This window comes from Lacerta agilis, chromosome 8 (assembly GCF_009819535.1).
Source record: "Lacerta agilis isolate rLacAgi1 chromosome 8, rLacAgi1.pri, whole genome shotgun sequence".
Taxonomy (NCBI): domain Eukaryota; kingdom Metazoa; phylum Chordata; class Lepidosauria; order Squamata; family Lacertidae; genus Lacerta; species Lacerta agilis.
The window spans coordinates 55,259,075-55,276,024 of record NC_046319.1 but is presented as its reverse complement, the minus strand read 5'-3'; the positions used below and the strand labels follow the sequence as shown (position 1 = coordinate 55,276,024).

General features: G+C 42.6%; 1 protein-coding gene across 1 annotated transcript in view; it reads right to left on the bottom strand.

The window, feature by feature from the left end:
* PTP4A2 (protein tyrosine phosphatase 4A2) overlaps positions 1-12,745 on the bottom strand; it is a 28,361-nt gene extending 15,616 nt beyond the window's left edge. The window contains exon 1 of the mRNA XM_033157649.1: positions 12,488-12,745. The gene's annotated coding sequence lies outside the window, so the exon portion shown is untranslated. The remainder of the gene's footprint in view (positions 1-12,487) is intronic.
* Positions 12,746-16,950: the final 4,205 nt, after the last annotated feature.

The following is a 16,950-nucleotide window of genomic DNA, read 5'->3' as shown; positions in this document are numbered from 1 at the left end:
CTCTTCTGTAGTCTCCATGGGGATGAGATTTCTCATGGGTAGCAACCAAGCCTAGACTATACATCTACTCTTCAGTTTCCTCACCTGTGCCTTTCCAACATATGACAGCAAAAAATTCACCTGTGGAGTGCTAAGCAAGATGTTCTGCAAAAATGAATGCAAACCCACCTGCAGCTATGTGAAGAACCACCAGAAAAACTTACAATTTTGTTAGTTGTAATACTTTTTTATTTTTACATGAGACTTTATCAGGTATCATGGTCCAACTACTATAGAACTCTTACAAGCTAGGTAAGGAAAAGAACACAAAGGTAGAAACATTTTAAGAAATTGAGTGTGGACTATCTAGAGGCACAGATTTAACATGAAAAAATGTATTGTTCAAACCAGGCTTTTAGAGGAATTCACAAAGGTTGCTATATTTTAGTAAACTGTCTACTAACACATACAAATCAAAAAACCACTTTGGGGGGGGGGGGCAAGTGAGGAATCTCAAACTTTAGAAAATGAAATTTGAAAAAATCAAATGTTCCAGAATTACAGATTGTTGGGGTTTTTTTTGGTGTGTTGTTTTTTTTTTAAGTATACATAGATGGATGTTCACAGGAGTATACAAAAAGTTCAGTGCCACAAACACAGTAACTTCATTACTGGCTCCCTTGCACAGATCCTATCTGACCAAAACCTTTTTTGGCTCAAATTGTCACCAACTTACTCTTCATAGTTTTGTCTAATGAACATTCAGTTCTCAACTCTTCCCTTCCGCTTTCAAACTAAGCTTGTGTTTGCTAGAACTGAGGCCAGAATGTGTTTTCACTGGCAGAGCTCAGTCCACAAACTTGTGAAGTAAAGGTGTTTCTAAGAAGCAATCAATTGTATTTTTATTCCTTGGCTTGACAGATGGTCATTCATGGTTTATGAGGCTGAGTGTGTGGCATTAATTTGAAGGCTTCTTATTACATTGTAACTAGGGAACTCTGGTTTAGTATCTGATAAACTAGAAAAAATAAGCCAGGATTCCTGATTTGTTAACATATATTAAGCCAGAGCTGCCCATTTCAAACACAACAGGATACTCTGGCTCAATACAAGCTAGCATCTTTGCACCAAAGTCAGCATGAGAAGGCAGGAGGGCTCAGCCTTGACCTTTGTTTCATCAACCATGGTTTATGAAGCCTTAAATAACAGCCCAGACCAGACCATTGAGTAACTATGAGCTAGCCCTCAAATAGATTTCACATGGCAGAAGCAAAAGTAACAGCCAGCTAGAGTTATTTCACACCTTACCGTCTGACAGCCTTAAGGAAAGGAAAATGTACACAGCAAGAGGTAGAATCTCCTTCCAAAAACAAAGACTACAGTCACACAATACAGACAAATCTACTGACTGAGGTTCTGTCTTCATTTACTGGATCTTAATCAATGTTAAGATGATAAAAACAGCAGAGCTTTGCAAAACAAAGGTGGCTTCTGGTCCAGATGTACTAGGCCTAAGAACTGACCAAAATCCAATCAATACAGAATAAACCATGTCCAAAAGTTTGTTTGCAAATCTGGGGCTCTGAGTTAACAACTGGTCTCCAGGGGAGGGGGCAGTTTCTAGTAACCAGTGGTGACCAGGCAACATGTTACCAAGTAGAAGAATTCTACATTATGTACTCAAAAGCAGGAGGGCAAATCACAGAAAAGATTCTCCCAGTTTTCATGTGTGCCTTTATTCACTGTTCATAGAATTTTAATAAAATACAATTTAAAAAATTAGCTCAGGTAACAGTGGGCCACTGGCATGCCCTTAGTCACTCCTTTGCAGGTTCTTAATTGCCTCCATTAAGTGATGCTCCAAAACAAGACAACATTTTAGTTAAGTTGTCAGGGGCAAGGACAGAGGTGTGCTCAATCACCTAACTGAGGTCTAGCCCCCCCCCCCCTTTTTGAAACCCAAATGTGTGAGTGGAGCTCTGGAATATTAAATGGATTCAACTGTGAAATCTTCTCCTACAGAATGCTTCACTAGAATCTTAGCATTATCACTACTTCAAAACCATCACTAGCCCTGCAGCTACAGAATATGGAAACAAAAAACAGTCTGGTGTGCCCATTAAGCAGAAGAACAAAAGCTGTTGGGAGCTTGGCCCCTCTTTTCTTCCAGCTAAAATAAACAGGTACCAAAGAACTTTGGACGTTTTGTGTAATACTTAAGAGGAAGAGATCCATTTTTCTTTCCTTTTTAACAATGAAAAAACCAGTAGTTTTGTGTGAAGTCATACAAAACTGAATGGAGAGGATACTGGTAAGTCGCTTACATCAAGGGAAAGTTACTAGACCTGCTTCCTTATTTCTGCACTCCAGGCAAAGTTCTCCCAAATAAATGGGAATTTACTCCCAAGGTATAGCTATTGAGCAAGCGATTGCACAACTGAAAATCTGTATGTGGGTATCAACTCCCTGGCAATGAAGGTTTTAAGGTTTTAAGTTCCTGATGACAAAGTGTTCCTTGACTACCATCCTGGATTATCAAGCCAACTTTAAGAGCAAGAGGCATTCCAAAGGTATTCATCCAGAGAAAAAATATTTGCAGCTGCTTAAGAGCATCTGAAGTTAATTCTCTTTCCTGCCAAAACCACAGAACATCTTAAAGTGACATAAAATAATTCACATATGCTTGTCAAGTCAAATTGTTAATTCTACCCACTTATTAAAAATCAAAACCTTTTTATATCAAATGTAAGGTAACAACTACTTAACATACAGCTATTATATACATGCCCATACCTTACTATAGGAATGTATCAGAAAAGTCACAAAATTAACTCAACATCTTAATTTATCCACCAATTAAAACTGACCATGATAAATTAACTAATGCTTTAACTTACTGTCCTACTGATGAAACTGAAGGGAACTGGCAACCCTGCCACAGTCTCCCAAGGATAAAGAGAGATTTATTTTGCTTTATTATCCCAAAGACCCCAAGGCAAGTTACAAATCTGGGATCAGTCCTACTATTGAATTCTAGGACTAAGCTTGGGACAAGGGAAGAGAATAAGAAGTTCGTTTGATTGTGAGGTGGGAGGGAATATGTTTAGAAAGAAGCTTTAAAAGGATGATTGAACAGAACCAGAAGTGAATTTTGTGGTAAAGGACCAGGTTGCACGTTATATGGGGTGGGGTGTTTAATTTTTAAGGAGAAAATGGTGCTAGATCTCTGGCCTCTGCAACAGTCATGCCACGTGCTCTCCAAGTGTGGGAAGAGAGCAAATAACCTGTAGTTCAGAGACAGGAAAATGTGTTCTCAACATGCACAAAGGCACCTTCTGCGGAGTCCAGTATTCTGTTGGAAGCCGCCCAGAGTTACCTTTTGCAAGAAACCAGAGGCATTCCTTCTGAGCATGACCAACGAAGAGATACCCAGTCAGGACAGAGTGTTTTTTATGTATGCCACAACAGCAGCTAGAATATTATTGGCAAGAACATGGAAAGGGGAAGAGATACCAACGGTGGAAGAATGGCAGATGAAGATGATGGAATACATGGAACTCGCAGAACTGACCGGCAGAATCCGGGACCAGAGGGAGGAGACGGTGTCACGAGAGTGGAAAAAATTTAAAGACTATTTAGTTAAATCAGTAAAATTGAATATTTGAGCAGAGATAAATTAGAGGCTTTAGTAGGGTTATATTTGATAAAACTGGCAAAAGAAAATTTTTGAATGAATGATTTATATGTTAAATAGGAGTTAAGTTTTGATATTAAGATAAGATTTATAGTTGATTAAGATTTCGATTGTGTAAAGTTAAGCATATCAAAAATTCGAGCAATTGTTAAATGAACAAGATATAAAGCTACCTTTAAGATGTTTTTGACTTTGAAGACAGTGGAGGGAATGGGGGAAGTCCCCAAATTAAGAAGTTAGTAACAAGGAAAGTACAAAGATAGGTAATGGTTAAGGTATGTATATGTTCTTTTTTCTTTTTATGTTTATTGGTATTGTTATTGTTATTGTTTTTATTGTTGTTTTTATGCCTTGTGTTGTTGTTTAATTTTGTTCTTTGGTGTTTTATTGGAAAATAATAAAATCTTATAAAAAAAAAAACAGAGTGGCTGGGGAAACCCAGCCAGATGGGCGGGGTATAAATAATAAATTATTATTCTTAATAATAATAATAATAAGTCCAGGAATGCAAAGCAGATTCCAGGTTTCATCCCTATTGTGCCCTAGAACAAATGAAGCCTAAAATAGGGCTTTACTCTTTGTAGACTGGTTTGTACACAATAAATTTATGTGCACATGAGAGACTTTTGCTGCCTGAGAAGTAGCAATTAAAGAACAGCATGTAGTGAAGCTATACATAAATGGCAAATGATAATATAGGCCAAAGGAAGATATCGCACAAAGTTTCAGAACAGCTAGAGTTCTGTAACACTAACAAGCAGCGTGGGGGTGAACACAATGAAGTTCTGTAAACTGTGATTTAGGGAACCCAGAGAAGCTTGGGAGGGGACCTGAATAATTTTTACACACTGACTGAAACTTTACATAAACTTGGCCTGGCAGGCCATTAGTCTCATCTCATGAATCAGATAGTACAGTCCGAGATAAAGCAACCTGCCAACAGCCTGGCAGTGGGCTTACAGCTGTCCAGGAGAGATTAACCAGGATCACTACAATGGCATCTAGCTGACCCATAAACTTTTAAAAGTAACATATTCATCTGTACTAGATGCCTACATTTCTGATTTACCCAACTTTTAGTTCAGTTTCCTACTGCAAACAGAACTAGTCCAAAAATACTCCCTGCCTTTGAAGACCCCCTTGCAGCTTGCATTTCAGCTTGTTGCCTTCAGGACTGAGGCCATAAGACGGACTGCACCAGCTGTACCTTTCCAGGACTGCAAGAGACATACTTTGGAAAAGGTTATTTGGATCACCTTTCAACATAGCATAGCACAACAACATAGTACAAAGCAAAACCTGCTAATTTGTCAGACAGTCATCACAGATTACCCTCCAGCATAGGCAAGCAACCTCTTGTAAGATTAGCTTATCTGAACTCATTTTACTTCTAGCTGAATTCTACACTTGATTATTTTTCGTATGCTTAGAATGAACTGCCATGAAGAGTAGTGTAAAAAAAATAATTCTCAAGGCAGCAAAAATTATTTGAGAGACAAATCTCCAGAAGTTCCTTGCTTCTTAAAACTAAACTTGTAATAGCACAGAAATAAGAGAACAGGTCTTGGAATGTTGTTAGATATAATTTTACCATGATCAAATACTGTCACATCTCAGCAAGCCAATAATAAATACACTCCAGAGTCTGCCAAGATTCTGAGCAGCAGCCAGCTTTTCAACAGTTTCATGGCGCTGGTTATCATGGACAGAGGTGCCTGCTCTTTGTCCATTCATGCAACAATGCACTTCCTCCTCCGAAGTTCTTTTATATGCCTTTTATAATGCAGTTTGCTCACATTTGGGAACAAATTTATATTTTCTCTGTTCTTCTCTCCAGAGGTCCAACAACTTCCTGCCCTTTGTGTGGACATGGGTTACAAAGCTGCAGGCCTATGCCCTTGAGAAACTCAACTAACACCAATTTCAATATAATTTTGTGGTTTGATGTAATCCTGAACAACCTCCCTTTCTACTTTTCTAACAGTGCACTCTGTAGAAATCTGCTAACCAAATACTACCCAAATCTTAACAAAGAAGCCCTTTTGCAACAACTTAAGAAAAGGGACGCGGGTGGCACTGTGGGTTAAACCACAGAGCCTAGGGCTTGCTGATCAGAAGGTCGGCGGTTCAAATCCCCACGATGGAGTGAGCTCCCACCAACCTAGCAGTTCGAAAGCACATGAAATTGCAAGTAGATAAATAGGTACCGCTCCGCCGAGAAGGTAAACGGCGTTTCCATGCGCTGTTCTGGTTCGCCAGAAGCGGCTTTGTCATGCTGGCCACATGACCCGGAAGCTGCCAGCTCCCTCGGCCAGTAATGCGAGATGAGTGCTGCAACTCCAGGGTCGGACTTGACTGGACCTAATGGTCAGGGGTCCCTTTACCTTTTTAACAAAAGTTACTGTTATTTGCTTGGTTATTGTTCAGTGCTTTTCTTCTAGAAAAAAAAGGGTGCTGGTACTCACCATGAAGTTGTTACAGTAAGTGCCACACTTTTAAACAGGGCTTTTATTCTAGGGGGAAAGGTGCCAGCAGTGCATACCATTGAGTACCCCCAGAAAAAGTACCATTCTTGTTCATTCCTTTTTACAACCTCGGAACCAAAGCAGCCTAAAACACACATATGTTCATTTTGGTGCCAGTAATTAAAATTGTTCTACATAAAATATATTTATATTTTTTTCATAGAACTGCAAGCTTTAATCTGGTCAATCCAAGATGCAAATACCTAATCCTAGCACTGCACAGAGGGTTTAAGGATTAACAGCCTGAAAGCAATTACAAACAAATATAACTGAAGGGCTGGAAATGGAAAGCAAAGTTGTCACAAATGACCAGATGCAAATAAATGTTTTCCAGCTGTGGCTAGATCTGCCTGAGGTTTCCAGGCAGTGCTATCAAATTTCTAGGTTTTGATAACCAAGTGCCCTGAATTTTTCAAGTTTCCAGGCCCAGAGATATACTGGTATGCCTGTATACAAAACACATACACATTAAGCACAGCCTTGTCTTTAACCATTCGCTTGGCCAACATTGGTGCTTTCCTTCAATAGATTTGACTGGCAAAGCTGAACAGTCTTTCTGCTTTACCACCATGATTGGTTCCCATACTGACTACAGAGGAAGTGAAGCTGACCAGGCTAGCAAAGAGCAACAATCTTCCATACTTCACCTGCCTAGAAGGAATGTCAGTTACTTTGATAAATAAAAAACAGGGGAGTTAAACAAAAACTGGCAGGCTATTGAAAGCTTAGTAACAAGGGCATGTAAGCCCATTATCATGGATGAGTTCTTGGACAAACATTTCATTCCCAACTGCTACCAAGTTCATCAATGGAACTAAGTAGATATCCACAGTAGATGGAGCAAAGGAGAATGTGCACAAGAACATTTTCTACTGGAAACTCACCATCTCACCTTAAATTTCCTATCCCTCAGTCACTGTGTCCACTTCCTTCCCATTACAGTCAAACCTCGGCTCCCAAACACCCCCGTTTTGGAACATTTCGGCTCCCGAATGCCAAAAACCCAGAAGTAAATGCTCTGGTTTTCGGAAGCCAAACATCTAATGCGGCTTCCGCTTGAGTGCAGCAAGTTCCTGTAACCAACCAGAAGCCACACCTCGGTTGATGAACATTTCAGAAGCCGAACGGGCTTCCGAAACGTATTACATTTGACAACCGAGGTTTGACTGTATCACAAACTCCTCATTCACCTTTACAAGCCATATTCTGTGCAAACTCCGCAATATTTCTAACAGTCTCAGTGACTGGAACTGGCCAGGTTACTGTCCACTTCAGTCTACCCCTTAAATACTTATAACATGAGTAATCTAGAGTGACAAAGAAACATTATTTATACTGTATAGACATGCTCTTTCTACATCAGAGTTCACCCCTTTTGGAATTGTGGGTACATTTACAAACCTTAGAAACTGCAATGGGCACTATGCACACACCTCAGCTTAATCAACTGGCTACAGTAAAATGCTTCTTTCACATTTCAATGGTCCTTTCAGGCACCAGGAAAAGCATCTGTGTCACCTATGTTGTGTCCACAGGTGTCATGCTGACAAGCACTATTTTTCTCAGATTCCCTAAAAAGGCCAATTCTGAAGTGGTCTGAGATCCAAATTTTGTTAGTATTTATGAAGTGCCACATGATTCTTGCTCTCTCTCTCTCTCTCTCTGATTCAAAGCACTATGTAAACAACATGCCTTTTGGAGAACTCCAGTATTTATACCTAAGTGACGACATAGAAAATAATTTAGTTACACTTTTTAGGTTAATTGACAAAACTCTCTTACAGACAGGGGCAGCAAGTTGGGACAATTGGGAAGCACTTGCTGCATTTATTTCATAAACTGAAATGTTCAGTACTTTCCAGAATTTAAAAATAAGAAAAACTAAAGCAAATAATTCTCAAAAGTAAATTAAATTTAAAATCATTAGAAGATAGCTGATGGATTCCCAATTTTAAGTTTCCAATTATGTGAATGTGTTCCCAGTTACATTTCCAATTGGAGGGTAGAATATGTAGGTGGATAGAAAGTGTTGTTTTTATAAATAGCCAGTCTTTCCATAGTCAACATCCAAAGCCAGATGTCAGCTTCTAGCAACTTGATGACCCACCCACAAGCTTCTATAACCTATGTCAACAGCAGTTTTGTTTACCCAAATGACTAATTATTTGATGTCCTCCAGGTCACACGGAAAATTAAGTTACTTCAATTTATTTTCAGAAAGCAAGATTACTATAAGGAGCTTATAGCAGGGAGATCAAACCCAAAATACGATTTTAAGGAATATTTTTTTTTTATAGAATGGTGCTATTTAACAAAGTACTATGTTAGACCAGACTGCATCCACTAATAGACTAAGTCAATTGATCAGAAATGGCCAGCCACATACCATAGCACAATCAATATCCACTCTATTAGCCTACAACATCTGGCAGTTAGAGATACTTTAAAGAAAAAACCACACACACAACACAATCTGCACTTCTGGCTATCACTATTGGTAGTCCCATAAAATTATCTAAATGTGGACACACTATATACTGCCACAGAGCAATTATGGGGATTTAGAAAGCATAAAAGTTGTTTCTTGAGAATGCACTTGTTAAAAAAATTAATTTTTCTTCACTTCAGAAACATATGAAGCTGTCTTATTGCAAGAAAGACTTCTCTTTCATCTAGCTCTATACAGCATTCTGGCTGGCAGTAGCTCTCCAGAGTTTCAGGGAGGTCTTTCCCAGCCCCATCTGGAGATGCCAAATTGAACTTGTTACATCTACAGGCCAAACATGTGTCCTAAAACTGAATTATAGTCTGTCCCCTGTCCGTTTAGATTTGTGCTGCTGCCTGATCCCATGTTACTTTAGTTCTGATGTTAAATCCCACAATTTCAGAGGAGCTTCTTACTCCCAAGAAAGCATAGAGGATTGCAGTCATCTCCTTGCAATATAAAAATATAAGGAGATGAACAATAGTGTTGTATGATAACTGAGTATGTTTTCCCCACCATTCTCTTTTTACAAAGAAAAGCAGCTTCTTATGAGTCAAAAATCCAGTTAAGAAATATTTTTGCAATTTAAATTCAGATTTAAGTTTAGACCAGAGTATATGTAAAATAAAACATTGTAGCTGATAACTAAATTTGGTAAAATCAGATTTGTTTCACCTAAATTGGTCTATCATTTTTTGTCCACCCTGTTATAAAGCATTTATCAGTAAAGTGTCTATGTCAAAGACACCACTTTTTTTTTTAGTAAAACTATGCCACACTATCAGAAAAGATACAGAAAGAATCAGTACATTTTATTGCTATGGCTAGTGGCTGATGCAAATAAAGATTCTTCTGATTCTGATGCTAAAAGAAGCAGGAGCCTGAAGGGGTTATTTTAAAAAAATTACAAGCAACACTACAATCGTATCAGCTCTATTCCTTAATAAGGCCCCTCAACAGATAACTAGTGCAGTGTTCTATGGAAGGACAAAGTTCAAAATGTGGAAGTAAACTTAAAGTTATTCACAAAGTGTTAGTGAAAACTGTTTCAATTTAGTCGTATTTAGACATTCTATAGCTAAACTACTGTATGCTTATACCACTGTATGCTCAAAAGATGCCTCCCCACTACCACAAATAAAATCATCTATTAGTTTGAGACCTCAACTCCCACCTCTTGTACTTTCTAACTCCACAGAAGCTCTTCCCATCAAGGGCTAAGTGAAGGTAACATTTCTGCACTTTGAGTCACAGAGGGAGGTGCCTTTTTTCCCTTACTACTGCAGTTCTGAGTCACAACCTTCCCTGTTCATTCAACAAGCAGAGAGAATGTTCATACTACAACTTGTGAAAATTGCTAGTCTGTTCATAGGTACCCAAAATTACACATATAGTTATTTCACACGGGAAAAGTGGTTTGTAACAAACCACAGCCAATGAAACACAGGGGATGCCAGCAGATTTCAAATGTCAAGGGTTGTCCTGTGCTTTTCTCTCTCTCTCTCTCTCTCACACACACACACACACAACATCAAACTTATTTCCAGCACAGAGATTCCCCTTTTAATGATTTAACTAGACTATGCTTCCTTACACTATCTTGGTCTTTCATCACCTAACACTTCCTTATTGTACACCTTCACTCTAGGTTTGACTACTCAATGCAACCTCACTCCCCATTTATTTCCCCAGCAACCTCTGCCTCTGTTTCTTTCTTTCAAATCTGCTCCTGCCTTCCCTTGATAAACCTCTACACCAAGCTGTGGCATGTATTCTCCAGGTTTTGTCCTGCACTCCAGGTGAAGTTATACCATTCCAATACACCACCACCTCTTCCTACACACACTCATTCTTCTCCTTGGTCTTTCAACACTGTCAGTTCCTGTAAATACCTTCCTCAACATCTGTCTTTCCTACATAGTCCTTCCATAAACCTCCACTTAGCTTCCAAATTATTTCCCCAAGCTATAGGTACATCTTTGCAGCTCCAGCCTTGATGTTCACTTGCATAATCTCTCCTCCTTTCTAGAGACCTGTAGGTCCTCCTGGGAGACCTTCTTCAGTACACACCCACTTCCTCCATTCTTCCACAGGTCTGATCCCAAGGCTCAGTTTTATGTTGCTACTCTTTTACTGCTCCTACCTAACCTGCAATTTTCCTTGTAGCATTTCCCCATCATAACATTTACTGATTCCTTGTGGTCTAGCAGCCCCTCCCTTTCCCCCCTCCAAATTACGAATACTTCCTTAAGCCTCCACTTTTTGTCTAAGTATCCCTCGCAACACCATGACCCTCCTTTACCAAGTTTATATGTTTTTCTGGGCCACTCAAAAAAAATTATCCCATAAGAACAAGAAACAAAAAGCAAATAATTCAAAAGATTATTATTTAGAAATGTTTATCATCTATTGGGCTATAATATTTATTTAAAACTCTATAATGGTTTATTTGTCACCTCTTAGGTTCCTTGGAGGACTTGCATTATTTCCAAATCCAAAGTTTATGCTCCTTCAGGTCTCCTCCCTTCACATGTTGCTAAAGCTCTACACTGTTCCAGTACATTTCCTTTCCATGATGACCACTGTTTTAAAGGTAATATTGTAAAACAAAGTACTGCCCCTAGGCTAGGCCAAGCCAGCTTCACCACTCCTCCGCAGATCAACAACTTTGCCCATCCTCCTTCACAACTGAGCAATGAAGCTCGCTGGGGGTTCTTGGGCCAGTCACTTCAGCCTAACCTACCTCACAGGGTTGTTGTGAGGATGAATTAAGGAGAACCATGCAAGCCACTCTGAGCTTCGTGGACGAAAGGTGGGATATAAATGTAAAAATAAATAAATAAGAGTAACCGAGAGTCTGAAAAGACTATTCTTCCCTCTACCAAATCAAGCCTTCTCTTCCCTTTGGCCTATCCCATTTCTGCAAACCTTCCTGTGGTATCCTCATTTTTTCCTCACTGCATCCCCTTAGCAATCCTCCCCTGAACCATACAATCAATCTTCCATCCCACATTATAAGCAACCACTCCAAAAAAAGGCTTACAAACGACAAGAAGAAATATATGACTACGTTGGACATCTCTCTCCCCACACTCGAACAGGCCAGGCCCCTCCTCCAGTTCAGCTTCTCAAACCCAGTCCCAGACCCAGATATCCCGCCTTTGCCAGCACCCCAGCCTGCCTTCCAGTGTCTGTTTTAGGCTTAGCCGCTCTCTCCTTCCGACGCCACTTCCTCCTACTCCAAATTTCAAGCGTGGCCCCACTCACTGCAAGTCGCACAACCACCAGAGGAAGTAGCGTATGAAAACGGCCATTTCCCAATCACTAAGCCCTTTTAAATTTCGCATCCTCCTTTCCCTGCCAGCCTGTCTCCCATTCTTCCCCTTAAACCCACTCATCATCACGGAAACCTCCTAACTCGAAAGTCCCAAGCTCTCCCTCTCTCTCGCCCACTCTTCACTCAGGAAAATTCACAGCACCATCAAAAGAAAACTGAAGGGCCCGAAAGGGCCCGGTGCAGATCCGCTGATGACCCTCAACGCTCACCCCCATAATGTCTTGACCTCCCTCCCCACCCTTTGTCCCCCACCCCACTGAGCAGCTCCCCAGTCCGCAAATACCGGGACACCCCCATCGAAGTAAAGGATCTCAAAGCGGCGTTCCCTCCCCTCCCTACGCCTGTGCGGGCCTCCCCCTCGTGCTTCAGCCTCCCCCCCCCATTCTCCCCCCCCCCCCGCGCGCCTTCATCCACTCCACCCGCAAAGGCCCCGGCCACCGCCTCCCCGTCGTCGTCCTCTCACCCACCGAGAGCATTGAACGTCCAGGCGCGGAGCAGACCGGGCGCCTCCCACACGGCCGGGGCAGGGAGGGCCCCTCTACCTGCGTCAACGCACGGAAGCGGGCCAGAGCCGCGGAGGGGGAAGAGGAAGAAGGGAACGCCGCCGCGTCGTCGTCGTCGTCGCCACCGCCGCGTAATCGAAGCCTCCCAAACCGGACCTGACCGGCAGCCGACGCGACGCGCGATTCCCCCTCAGCCAGCCACACAAGACAGACAGGCGGCCACCCGCCAACCACAAGGCCCGCCGGGAGAAAGGCCCCGCCTGCCGCCCTCGCGCAAGCGCACGAGGCACCTCCCGTCCCCGTCGCGCGCTCTGCCAAAATGGTACTGACCCGCTCACCTCACGCCACCCTCCCCCCCTGCACCGCGGCCGGTGATGGTACAGGCTTAGGTAGCGGCGGCGCCGTTCTTCTCCGGCTCCTCGTCCATTTGCGATGGCCTGACGCACAAATGACGCTGCCCCTCCCTTTGAGAATGGTCCACGCCGCCCCCTTTCAGGAGAATGGATACGGCGCGCGCAGTTCCCGCCCCGCCGTGACCTAGAGTGGTACGGCCTGCTCGGAAAAGAAAGCGCGCAAGCACTACTCACATCTGCAAGTGTGGCGGTTGATTTGCTAGACCGTTGCCTTCGCTCGATAATGGACTGGACGAGAGCCAACATAATGAAGCTCAATCCAGATAAGGCTGAGGCCCTGTTAGTGGGTGGTTCCCTAGACCGGATGGCTGAGTGGCTGCCTGCTTTTGATGGCAACTATGTAGCAATTGAAGAAGGTACATACCGGTAGCTTGGGGGGTACTTTTGAATCCACCACTGTCCAAGAGCATTTTATTTAATGTTGCTTTAAATATAATAAAGCCTAAAGACAGGAAAGCCATTTACAACCAGAAAAGATAAAAACAAAAATACAAAATGCATAAAATGCTCAGGTAATCACAATTAATTTAATACAGGGAAATGCCGGTGTTTAAAGCTGCATGCCAACTACAAGCAAAAGTGGTCTGCTATTCAGTTTAAACTAGGTGCATGGAACACCTAGACTGAGCATGGGAAACGGCCTTATACGAAGTCAAACCATTAAGTAGTTTGGCCTGCATCACAGGCACCAGCTCTTAAGTTTCAGGCAGGACATCCCCACTCCTACCAGGAGATGCTAGGCTAGGGCTTCAGCCTGGGACCTTTTGCATCCAAAGCAGATGCTCTGCCACTAAGCTGTGATCCTGCTCTGCTTGCCTTTCCAGTAGTGTAATTTTCAAAGAATTCCCCAGTGAGAATGAGTGAGTGGTTCTCCCTGCATGCGTATAATCTCATTTAAATTTGATGGATTACAACTACAGAAGATGAATTTAATAACTGAGTTTTAAAGTGAAAGTTCCAAGTAGTAGTTTGGCATAAATATACTACAGAGTAAAAAAAAAAAAAGGCAGCTTGCCAAAAAGAAGATGACTAGAATACTCTTCCTTAATGCATTGATGCATACAGATTTTAATCCACCGTGGTTATCAAACTGTTTAAAAACCAAACCAAATTGCTTTCACCCTTGTTGCAGAAAGCCAATGTGTTAGTGCTTCTATACTATAGATCAGTGTTTCCCAAAGTGGCCGATACCACCCCCTCAGGGGCACTGGAATGATCCAGAGGGGCAGTAGTAGCATCGGGTGCTATTGGGAGGGCCTTGAATAAAAATAAGGGGCTGGGGGAAACATAAAGAAAGAAGAGATTTTTTTATTTAAAAAAAACCATTAGTACACGTCTCATCTGTTGTGTAATCATGCTTACTGCCAAGTCGGGTGCCATTGCGGGATGGCAACAACACCTCCCCTGAATCCGGTGGTCTTGCTGAAGACGACCAGACCCAGGAGGTGGATTGCAGCTTGCCTGCCTATTTGGCCAATGGTAGGCAGGTTGCAACACTGGTCCCACCCCTGGGGCAGATTGGACTGAGTTTACCCAAACTGGTACACTCCATATGTTTTGAACTACCAATTCCCAGGGCTGGGGCTGATGGGAATTGCACACCAAAACATCTTGAGGTTGGTGAAGGTATCTAACTATACAACCCTGTGCGAGTTTACTCAGAAGTAAGTCCCACTGCCAGGACTGGTATTAGCATGTGGCACTCTTGGGCAGCTGTTGGGGCCCCAGCACCACAGTAGAGCCCACTCCTGCTCCATCCAGTCTAGGGAGCTGATATTTTAATTTCCTATAATGACTCCAATGTAACCTTGGTCCAGGACTTTGTAGGACATTAAAATGACAGGCCTCAGACTGCCCTGGAGGCCTGCCGTTGACATTTCTCATTGTGAAAAATTAAAATGGTGGCTTGCCATCTGACCTTTGTTTGAAACTGCTGCCACTCCCTAACACTGGCAGGGGGCAGAGAGGCATTTTGTTGAGACATCCCTCTTTCCTGTATTCACTGTGGCTTTCTCTCAGATAAGTGCACAGGATTGCTTCTAATATCAGTGACCATTGCACTTGGAATGTAAGATGAGGCTAGAGTAGTTAACAAAAGGCTTTGCTGAAGGAAGAGGACAGGGAGCAATATTTATCTTTCTATCGCTTTCTATCCCATCCTTCCTCCAATGCACACACACACACACTGTCCTCACAACAATCCTGCGAGGTCTGCTTAATTTTGTTTTTCAAACTTGAGGGGGAAGCTGCTTTTCCATTTGAAATGCAACATATTTCAGTTTTCGCCACTAGAGAGCAGCAGGAATCAACATTCCAGTTGCAGAGAAAGCCTGCTCTCCCATGATGGGAAGGAATGATTGAGTAGTAATACACACTGTTATATGGTCATCATGTTTTGTGTTTAGAAAGATTAGCACAGGGCTCTGTGAACACCTGTTATCTGGAGTCACTTTATTGAACTAGGTGGGACTTTTTATAATTCTACTGCCATGACCATCAAATTGCTGTGTTAACGGAGCAGCCATTTAAACAGTGAAGGGAAATCAGGTCCTTATGTTGTAGGCTTATAACTTATTTATTATTGATTCATTGCATTTATATCCCACCTTTTTGTCCAAGGAGCTGAAGGTGGCGTTCACAGTTCTACCCCTCCTTACAAAAACCTTGTGAGGTAGGTTAGGCTGGGAGGCAGTGACTAGCCCAAGGTCACCCAGTGCGCTTCATGGCCGAGTGGGGATTTGAACCCTGGTCTCCCAGGTCTTAGTCCGACACTCTAACCACTACACCACACTGGCTCTGTTTCATCAGCCCCGGCCACAATGGCCAGGGGTGATGGGAGATGTAGTCTATCAAAACATCTGGAGGGCCCTCAGTTCCCCACCATTGCATTAACACATTGCATTAACATATGCTTGCAGGGGAGTAGTGTTCTAATCTAATGGGGAGCAACATCTATGAGGAGTGTTAAAAAAAGAATTAAGAATCTCCGGGGCAGGGGTCAGCAAACTTTCAGCAGGGGGCCGGTCCACTGTCCCTCAGACCTTGTGGGGGGCCGAATATATTTTTTTTGGGGGGGGAAATGAACAAATTCCTATGTCCCGCAAATAACCCAGAGATGCATTTTAAATAAAAGGACACATTCCACTCATGTAAAAACACGCTGATTGCCAGGCAACATTTAATGGAGGGTGAAATCTAACTTCTTAGCAGAGGTTGGGGGGTAGCATTCTTTCTCTTCTTTGAGGCAGGCATGGCTATGCCGGGAGATATTGTGTGGGTGTATCACCATCTGTAGACTGGCTTGTTCTGTAGCGGCTTTTCACAACAGCACCATTGCCATGCAATCTGTGACTGAAGATGGCATCAGTGGTGTTGCCATGGATGCTGATGATGCAGCTGGCATTGCTGAACCATTTTGTGCTTCTTGGAGTGGCATTCCCCCACTCCTGTTACCACAAATTCCCTTTGCGTGTGCTGCGGCAGCTACAGCCAGGACCCTGTGCTTTAAACAGTTGGGTAAATGGCAGGCTTTCCACAGGTGCTGGTTTCTTTCTCTAGCACAGAAAAACCTTTGTCTCACATTATTTCTGCCTGCTGTTAAAGGCACACTGGCCCAGAGCCACCCTTGCTCCATTTGAGCAGGCTGGGTTCCTTAACAGAAGTGGCAACTTCCCAGCATAGGGCACAAGGCTGAGAACCATGGTGCGAATTTATGCTCCACTACGTTGGAGGTGTTGGAATACTACTCAGCTTGCACTGTAGGCAGACATACCTGCATGGGAAGAGTAGAAAGAGAGGAGCCTCCAATCTTCCAGTATCAAAATGCAGTTTTACAAATTATGCTGCGACTGCATTTGGAATACTGTGTACAGTTCTGGTTGAGTTGGGGGGTGGGTAAGCTGTATGAGAGAGTCATGTCTGATTTCTGCTGGGACCCAAAGCTGTAGCCATAGAAGTAAGACCCTCTTGGGGTGTCAATGCTGTGGGCCCCTCCATTGTTAAGCTCCGGTTGTA